This window comes from Aotus nancymaae, unplaced genomic scaffold (genome assembly GCF_030222135.1).
Source record: "Aotus nancymaae isolate 86718 unplaced genomic scaffold, 86718_ANA_hifiasm-v0.15.2.pri h1tg000014l, whole genome shotgun sequence".
Lineage (NCBI taxonomy): Eukaryota > Metazoa > Chordata > Mammalia > Primates > Aotidae > Aotus > Aotus nancymaae.
Window position 1 is genome coordinate 42924623 of NW_026988425.1, and position 10047 is coordinate 42934669.

Below are 10047 nucleotides of genomic sequence, written 5' to 3' on the forward strand. Positions count from 1 at the left end.
GAAGTTGACTAACAACCTAAGGGAAAAGTTTATGCAAATTATTAGCGTTCCTTTTCTGTAGCTTTTCCTCTCTGAGACTTAGCCACTCCAATCCTAGCTCTCTTACCTGCCCTGAACTCTGATTTTCGTTTCTGCTGTCCAGGAAAGACTACCTGTCTTTACTTAGGCTCTATTTTCCTGAGCTGTAATTTGGAAAATGCCCCCAGGGAGAAATCCTTGGTTTATGTGATGTTTATCTTGTTTGCCTCTTTTTTTCTCAAAGACCATAGCCCTGCACTGGCTGCAGTCCAATGCCTGCAAACAGTTGTTGTATATGTTTTGTCTAGATTTTATACTTGTTTATAGCAAGAAGTTAAGTCCAATAATAGCTGTTCCATCATGGATGAAACTGGAACATGTTAACTCCTTTTATTTCTCTTCATACCATCTCTTGCTTCAGAATACATTTTTTTCCTACCATTCCTAATCTTTTTTTTTTTTCTCTCAACATTGTATAACCAGCTGCAAGTGCTTTTTTTACATCTATAGGTTTGGCTTCTGAGGCTACACTATTTGGGTGTAAGAACTATAAAACAGTTACCTTAGAATAGAATTTGTATTCTAGACTTTTGACCATAGCCAGCTTTGACTTCTATTTCCTACTGTCACTCCTTTTAAGTCTATGGCTTGTAATGGGTATGGCTGAGTTCCTGGTTCCTACTTGATTTCCTAGCTGCCAGATTTTTTTGTATTGAACACTAACTGAATCTCATTCACTAATGACCTCATCTTGGGCTCCCACCTCTTCTATCATGTCCTGTGGTGACCCCTGCCCTGATGTAAAAAGAAAATAAATACGTATATTACAAATTATACTCTTATTGGTATAAATATTTTACAAAGACATTTAATAATTCTTGCCTTGATAATGGACATACAATTCTATATTTACATTAGAAATTGTGGGGATGAGTATTGAAAAATCATCTAGACTACCTGATGCTATGTAATTGCTAATATTTAGGAGAATCTGTGAGTAAATAATTAATGAATAAACTACAAAGAGCTAGTTTCCTTTTTTGTCTGATTAAGAAGATAGGTGAAGGAAGATTATGCCCCTCTGCTGTGTTCAGGAAGGTTACTTATCTTAGGCTGGAAAAATAAAACCAACAGAAGACATTCTAAGTCAGCTACAACTATCTCAAATGATAGATTACTCTCAAAACTGAGTCATAAAGCCTGTTTCTATGCAATTTTCCTGTTTCATTAGGTTATAATAAATAAATACAATATTTAAAATATGGGAAAGTTTCTAAACACAAAGAATTGACAAGATCCTCGGGACAGAGGAGACATTTACAGATCATAGATCAGGGATATTAATCTTGGAATATTTTATTGACTGAAAACAATTTTGTTTTCTTTTTTTTTTTTTTTCTTCAACTTTTATTTTAAATTCCATGGTACATGTGCAGGATGTGCAGGTTTGTTACATAGGTATATGTGTGCCATGGTGGTTTGCTGCACAGATTAAACCATCACCTAGGTAATAAGCTCAGTATCCATTAGCTATTCTTCCTGATGCTCTTTCTCACCCCACCCGTTCTGACAGAGCCCAGTGTGTTTTGTTGCCCCCCATGTGTTCATATGTTCTCATTGTTCAGCTCCCACTTGTAAGTGACAGCATGCAGTGTTTGGCTTTCTGTTCCTGCATTAGTTTGCTGAGGATAACAGCTTCTGGCTCCATCCACGTCCCTGTAAAGACATGATGTCACCTTTTTATGACTGCATCATATTCTATGTTGTATACGTACCATGTTTTCTTTATTCAGTCTCTTGTTGATAGGCATCTGTGTTGATTTCATGTCTTTGCTATTATGAATAGTGCTGCAGTGAAGATACATGTGCATATATTACAGTAGAATGATCTATATTCCTATGGGTATATACCAAGTAGTGAGATTGCTGGGTCAAATGATATTTCTGCTTTTAGCTCTTTGAGGAATCACCACAGTGTCTTCCACAATGATTAAACTAACTTACATTCTCACTAACAGAAAAGCATTCCTTTTTCTCTGCAACCTAGCCAGCATCTGTTGTTTCTTGACTTTTTAATAATCACCATTCTGACTGCCTTGAGATGGTATCTCGTGGTTTTGATTTGCATTTCTCTAATGATTAGTGATGATGAGCTTTTTTCATATGTTGGTTAGGCATATGAATGTCTTCTTTTGAGAAGTGTCTGTTCATGTCCTTTGCCCACTTTTTAATGTTTTTTTTTTCTTATAAATTTGTTAAAGTTCCTTATTGACTCTGGATATTAGATCTTGTCAGATGGATAGATTGAAAAAAATTTCTCCCATTCTGTAGGTTGTCTTTTTACTGTGATGACCATTTCTTTTGCTGTGCAGAAGCTCTTTAGTTGAGTTAGATCCCATTTGTCAGTTTTTGCTTTTGTTGCAATTGCTTTTGGCATTTTCATCCTGAAATCTTAACCTGTGCCTATGTCCTGAATGGTTATGCCTAGATTGTCTTCTGTAGTTTTTATAGTTTTTGGTTTTATATTTAAGTCTTTAATCCATCTTGAGTTAGTGTTTGTATACAATGTAAAAAAGGAGTCTAGTTCCAATTTTCTGTATATGGCTAGCCGGTTCTCCCAGCATCATTTATTAAATAGGGAATTCTTTTCCCATTGCTTATTGTTTTCAGGTTTGTCAAAGATTAGATGGTTGTATTAACAGGAGTGTGTTCTTATTTCTAAGTTATCTATTCTGTTCCTTTGGTCTGTGTGTCTGTTTCTGTACCAGTACCATGCTGTTTTTGTTACTGTAGTCTGGTAGTATAATTTGAAACTGGGCAGCATGATGCCTTCAGCTTTGTTCTTTTTGCATAGGATTGTCTTGGCTTTTGGGCTTCTTTTGGTTCCATATGAATTTTAAAATAGTTTTTTTCTAATTATGTGAAAAAGATCAATGGTAGTGTAATGGGAATAACATTGACTCTGTAAGTTACTTTGGGCAGTATGGCCATTTTCCTGATATTGATTCTTCCTATTCATAAGCATGGAATGTTTTTTCATTTCTTTGTGTCCTCTCTGATTTCCTTGAGCAGTGGTTTGTAGTTCCCCTTGAAGATGTTCTTAACTTCCCTTGTTAGGTGTTTTCCTAGGTATTTTAGTCTCTTTGAAGCAATTATAAATGGGAGTTCATTTGTGATTTGGCTCTCTGCTTGCCTGTTGTTGGTGTATAGGAATGTTAGCGATTTTTGCTCATAGATTTTTGTATTTTGAGACTTTGCTGAAGTTGCTTATCAGTTTAAGAAGCTTTTGGACTGAGAGGATGGGATTTACGAGGTATAAAATTATGACATCTACAAACAAAGGTAGTTTGACTTCCTCTCTTCCTATTTGAAAACCTTTATTTATTTCTCTTGTCTGATTGCCCTGGCCAGAACTTCCAGTACTATGCTGAATAGGAGTGGTTAGAAAGGTCCTCCTTGTTTTGTGCTGGATTTTAAGAGGAATGCTTCCAGCTTTTGCCTATTCTGTATGATATTGGCTGTGGGTTTGTAATATATGGGTCTTATTATTTTGAGGTATGTTCCTTCAATACCTAGCTTATTGAGAGTTTTTAACATGAAGTGATACTGAATTTTATTGAAGGCCTTTTCTGTGTCTATTGAGATAATCATGTGGTTTTTGTCTTTAGTTCTATTTATGTGATTAATCACATTTATTGATTTGTGTATGTTGAGTTAACCTTGTATACCAGGGATGAAGCCAACTTTATCATGGTGGATAACCTTTTTGATGTGCTGCTGGATTCGGGTTGCCAGTATTTTATTGAGGTTTTTTGCATTGGTGTTCATCAAGAATATTGGACTGAAGTTTTCTTTTTTGTTGTTGTTGTATCTTTGCCAGGTTTTGGTATCAGAATGATGTGGCCTTCATAAAATGAGAAAGAAATAAAGTATTAAAAAATCTATTCACCTGCTTGGAATAGTTTCAGAAGAAATGGTACCAGCTCCTCTTTGTACCACTAGAAAAAATTCAGCTGTAAATTCACCTAGGCTTTTTTTGGTTGATAGGTATTTATTATTGCCTCAATTTTAGAACTCATTATTGGTCTACTCAGGGATTCAATTTCTTTTTGGTCCGGTGTTGGAAGGGTGTATAAATCCAAGAATTTATCAATTTCTTCTAGAGTTTCTAGTTTATGTGCATAGAGGTGTTTATGTTATTCTTTGATAGTTGTTTGTATTTCTGTGGGGGTCGGTTGTGATATCACCCTTGTTATTTCTGATTAAGTCTATTTGATTCTTCTCTCTTTTCTTCTTTATTAGTCTAGCTAGTGTTATTAATTTCTTCAAAAAGCCAGCTCCTGGATTCGTAAATTTTTGAGGGGTTTTTTGTGTCCCTATATCCTTCAGTTCTGTTCTGATCTTGGTTGTTTCTTTTCTTCTGCTAGCTTTGGGGTTTGTTTGCTTGTGGTTCTCTAGTTCTCTTAGTTCTTTTAGTTGTGATGTTAGGGTGTTGATTTGAGATCTTTCTAGCTTTTTAATGCTATAAATTTCTCTCTTAATTCTTATTAGTTTCAAAGAACTTCTTGATTTCTTCTTTATTTCTATTATTTACCCAGGAGTCATTCAGGAGCAGGTTGTTCAATTTTCATGTAGATGTGTGGTTTTGAGTGACTTTTTAAATCCTGAGTTCTGATTTGATTGCCGCCTGGTGTGAGAGACTGTTGCGATTTCAGTTCTTTCACATTTGCTGAGGAGTGTTTTACTTCCAATTGTGATCAATTTTAGAGTAAGTATGTGATGATGACAATAATGTATATTCTGTCATTTTTGGGTGGAGAGTTCTATAGATATCCATCAGGTCCACTTGATCAAAGCTGAGTTTAGGTTCTGAATATCTTTGTTAATTTTCTGTGTAAATAATCTGTCTAATATGGTCAGTGAGGTGTTAAAGCCTCCCACTATTATTGTGTGGGAGGCTAAGTCTCTTTGTAGGTATCTAAGAACTTGTTTTATAAATCTGCATACTGTGTATTGGGTTTATACATATTGAAGATAGTTTGCTTTTCTTGTTGAATTGAACCATTTACCATTATGTAATGCCCTTCTTTGTTGTCCTTTTTGATCTTTGTTGGTGTAAACTCTATTTTGTCAGAAACTAGCATCGTAATCTCTGCGTTTTCCTGTTTTTCATTTGCTTAGTAAATATTCCTCCATCACTTTATTTTGATCCTATGCATGTCTTTGCACATAAGATGTATCTCTTGAATACAGCATACTGATGGGTCTTAACTCTTTATTCAGCTTGCCATTCCATGTCTTTTAATTGGAGCATTTAGCCTATTGACATTTAAGGTTAGTGTTGTTATGTGTGAATTTGATTCTGTTATTATGATGCTAGCTGGTTATTTTGAAGATTTGTTTATGTGGTTGCTTCATAGTGTCACTTGTCTGTGTACTTCAGTGTATTTTTGTAGTGTATAGTGTATTTTTATACTTCAATGTATTTTTATAGTGGCTGGTAACAGTTTTTCCTTTCATATTTAGTGCTTCCTTCAGCAGATCTTGCAAAACCAGCCTGGTGGTGATGAATTCCCTCAGCATTTGCTTGTCTGAAAAGGATCTTATTTCTCCTTCACTTATGAAGTTTAGTTTGGCTGAATGTGAAACTCTAGGTTAGAAATCCTTATTTTTAAGAATGTTGAATATTAGCCTCCAGTCTCTTCTGGCTTGGAGGGTTTTTGCTGAGGGGTCTGCTGTTAGTCTGATCGGCTTCCCTTTGTAGTCTGATGGGCTTCCCTTTGTAGGTAACTTGGCCTTTTTCTCTGGCTGCACTTAACATTTTTTCTTTTATTTTGACCTTGGAGCATCTGAGGATCCACTCTCTCTGTCTTCTTCAGGGGTACCCCAGTCAGTTGTAGGTTTGATCTCTTTACATAATCCCACATTTCTCAGTCTTGCTCATTTCTTTTCATTCTTTTTTCTCTGTTTTTGTCTGCTTATCTTATTTTAGAAAAATAGCCTTCAAGCTCTGAGGTTCTTTCCTCCACTTGGTCTGTTTAGCTGTAGATACTTGTGATTGCATTGTGAAGTTCTTGTCTTGTGTTTTTCAGCTCCATCAGGACATTTATATTTTTCTCTAAACTGGTTATTCTGTTTATCAGCTCCTGTAATGTTTTATCATGATTCTTGGCTTCTTTGTATTTGGTTAGGACACACTCCTTTACCTCAGCAAAATTTGTTATTACTCACCATCTGAAGCCTAATTCTGAGCCTTGGCTATCTGAGCCTCTGCCAGTTATGTGTCCTTGCTGGAGATGTATTACAAAATCATTTGGAGGAGAAGAGGCACTCTGGCTTTTTGAGATATTTGTATTTGCTTACTTTTGAATAGGTTTTTTGTTGTGTCATTTTTTGTTGATGTTGTTGTTACTATTATTGTTGCTTTTTTCTTTTTTTTTTTTTTTTTTTTTTTTTTTTTACAGTCTGGCTCCTCTTCCATAGTGCTATGGTAGGCTAGGGTCCACTCCAGAATATAATCACCTAGGTCCCTCTCACACCTAGAGTTATCACCAGTGAAGGCTGCAAGACAGCAAAGGTAACAGCCTGCTTCTTCCTCTGGGACCTCTGTCCCAGAGGGGCACCAACCTGATGCTGGTCTGAATGCTCCTGTAGGAGTTGTCTGGAGACTCCTGTTGAAATGTCTCTCCCAGTCAGGAGGAATGGGATCAGGGACCCCAGTAAAGAAGAATTTGGCTGCCCCTTGGCAGACTGGGTGTGCTGCACTCGGGGAGAATCCCTCTTGTCCAGACCACCTGGACTTTCCAGATCCAACAGGGTGGAAAGACTAAGTTGACTGAACCACAGAGACTGTGGCTGCCCCTTCCCCCAGGGACTCTGGCTTAGGGAGGTTAGAATTCTGTCCATAAAACCCTGGCTGGAGTTGTTGAAATTCCCACAGGGAGGCCCTGCCCAGTGAGGAGGAATGGATCGGGGTCCCTCTTAAATAAACAGCCTGGCCACGATCTGCCACAGTAGCTATGCTGTGCTGTAAAGGAATTCCTTATAGACGATCTAGACTCCCTGGAGCTGGCAGGCCAGAATGGTGAGCCTAAGCCACAGAACTGATGGCTGCCCCCTCCTCTCAGCAATTTAATCATCTTAGGCAGACTCCAGCCTGCTGCTGCTGGCCAGCTGGAATTCCAAGCCAGTGACTCTTCACTTGTGAGGTGCCATGAGAGTGGGGCCCACCAAACGACACTGCTTGGCTCCCTGGCTTCCTCCCCCTTCCTAGGGAAATGTATGGATCTCCTGCCTCATCAGAATTCCTAGGTTTAAAGTCTGCACAGACTCCTGGGTCTCCATGTGTGCCCAAGTGGCTGCTGAGAATCTGCACAGCTCTGTGCTTTGGACCCATTGCCTTGGTGGCATGGGCTTATAAGAAGATCTCCTGATCTTTGGGTTGTAAAGATCCATGGCAAAAGTGTGCTTTCCCAGACGAGGTTGCACAATTGCTCACCACCTTTTTTGGCTGGGGGTGGGAGCCCCTATGGCACTGTGTCACTCCCAGGTGAGCCGTTGCCCCATGCTGCTTTTCCTTGCTCTCCATGGGTCATGCTGATTGCCTAGTCAGTCCCAGTGCCAGATACCTCAGTTGAAGGTGTAGAATTTACTCCATGACAGCCACACACTGCAGCTGCTTTTAATTGACTATCTTGGCCCATCCCCCAAAAACTATTTTCAACTTGACATTTACCATGTGTTTTTATGTATCTTTCCTCTTTAGTTTTATAGAAGATAATCAATTGAAACCAAATTTGGTTATGTATTTAGATTGTGATTTTTCTGCCTACTTGAAAATTATATAAGTCTTTAAATGTTGTCACTTCTGTCACTTTATTGAACACCTTCAATAAAGTTGCAGAGATAAATACATTTTGGGGGCAAAATCAGAATTAATTTACCTGCTGAAATATAATATGGTCATAATATTAAATCTTTATCTTAACTAAAAACAGTATCTTTCCTTACTTTATTTGATTTGGGACACACATACTTGTAATTGTGTGTTTAAAGATAATCCCCTCAGAAGAATTGATACTGTTTTTTTCTGCATCTCTACTATATCTAATTTCTTGTGTATTATAATAATGCTGTTACACTATACTTTCATATGTCCCACTATTTTGTAGGAATTTATTTTGCATTAAAACCCAAAATAAAGTCCTTTAATTCAAGGTTATACAGCTTTTCTTTTAAGGCTTTTTTTAAGGTTCAATTGAGAAGGAAGATGTTTTGATTTATGTTGTTAAATAAATTTTTAAAACTTGCTAATTAAAAATTTCCCCCAGTTAGAATTCTTCCTACCACCAAATTCTTTTCTTCTTTGTCTGATTTATAATATTTTAAATAAAAAAGAGAAATCTTTGGTTTTAGAAGACATATTAATTTGCCAGGATTTTTGTAGCAAAATACCACAAACTGGGTATCTTAAACACAGAAATTTATTAGTTTTGGAGGCTACAAATATGAGATCAAGGGATTAGGAGGGTTGTTGTCCTCTGAGGGCTGATAGAATCTATTCCATGATGTCTCCTAATTTCTGGTGGTTTGTTGGCAATCTTTGGTATTTCTTAGCTTTTAGAAGTATTGATGAATATGATACCAGTCAAATTTGATCAGGCAGTACTTTCATGACCTTATTTTAACTTGATTACCTTATTTCCAATTACGGTTACATTTTGAGATACCAGGCATTAGGACTTCGACTTATGAATTTTTGATAAACAGATTTCAATCCATAGAAGAAGAAATTTTAGAATATTATTAATAACAATATAGGTCTTTTGCTGAGTAGATTTTATTCATTCTTTGAGATATCATTTTGTAAATAGGGACAACTTTGTAAATGCACTATTCTGGGAAGGCCTATTGTCCCTTCTAGAAAGCTAATTATACAAGGGCAGGGATGATACCTGTTTTCTTCTCTGCTCTATTTCCAGGACTTAACAAAGTCCTAGAAAGTGCTCAATAAGGATTTGTTTAGTAACTAAATGAATTAATGTTTTTAAAATACACGAGTGAGGTATAAGAATGAAGTAACTGTTATAAAATGTGAACTACCATAGAATGATTTTTTAAATGGGCTGTTATATGGCATGGTTAAAATTATCTTACTCCACAAAGTCTTTTGACTATAATTGCCAAAAGTTTTGACTAAGTTTAATCATTTAAAGAGAGAAATAAACTCTAACTGTTCAGTGAAACACTAAGTTCATTGTAGAATTTATTTGCACACCAATTTCAATGAGGAAGAAAAAGAAAGAGAGATAAAAAGGGGAAACTGCTTCACAAATGTACATACACATTCATGGATGCAAAGAAACACACACACACACTTTCAGGTTGCACTGAATTTATTTGACTGTACAGACTGATTCAAATGCTTGTATTATTGCTCTAAACACTCCTTTCAGAAGGCTGCTCAGAAATGTGCCCATCCAACCCTAATCTGCTTTGTAGTTAGATCTTTTTGCCCATGGTTCCAGATTGGGGGAGGGAAGTGATTTATGAGAGGTCTTCTTTCAGGCTCTGTATCATTGCAGCTACTGTGGTTGAAGTAGTAGAGTAACTGGAGAAGGCCATGCCTAAGTTAGGGTTTGACAACCACAACAGAGGCCTAAGTTCCTAGGCACATGTGCTTGTGCCATGAGAGGGCATTGGGAGGCCTGCTTCTTAATTGTGACACATTGTTCTTACACATTGTACTGCTATTCTTACTTGAATACATATGTATGCACACTCTTTCTCTGGGCAAGGCTTAGACTATGTCTGCAAATTGGGCTTTTAAAACTAACAGCAGGGCCGGGCGCGGTGGCTCACGCCTGTAATCCCAGCACTTTGGGAGGCTGAGGCAGGTGGATCATGAGGTCAAGAGATCGAGACCATCCTGGTCAACATGGTGAAACCCCGTCTCTACTAAAAATACAAAAAATTAGCTGGGCATGGTGGCGCGTGCCTGTAATCCCAGCTACTCAGGAGGCTGAGGCA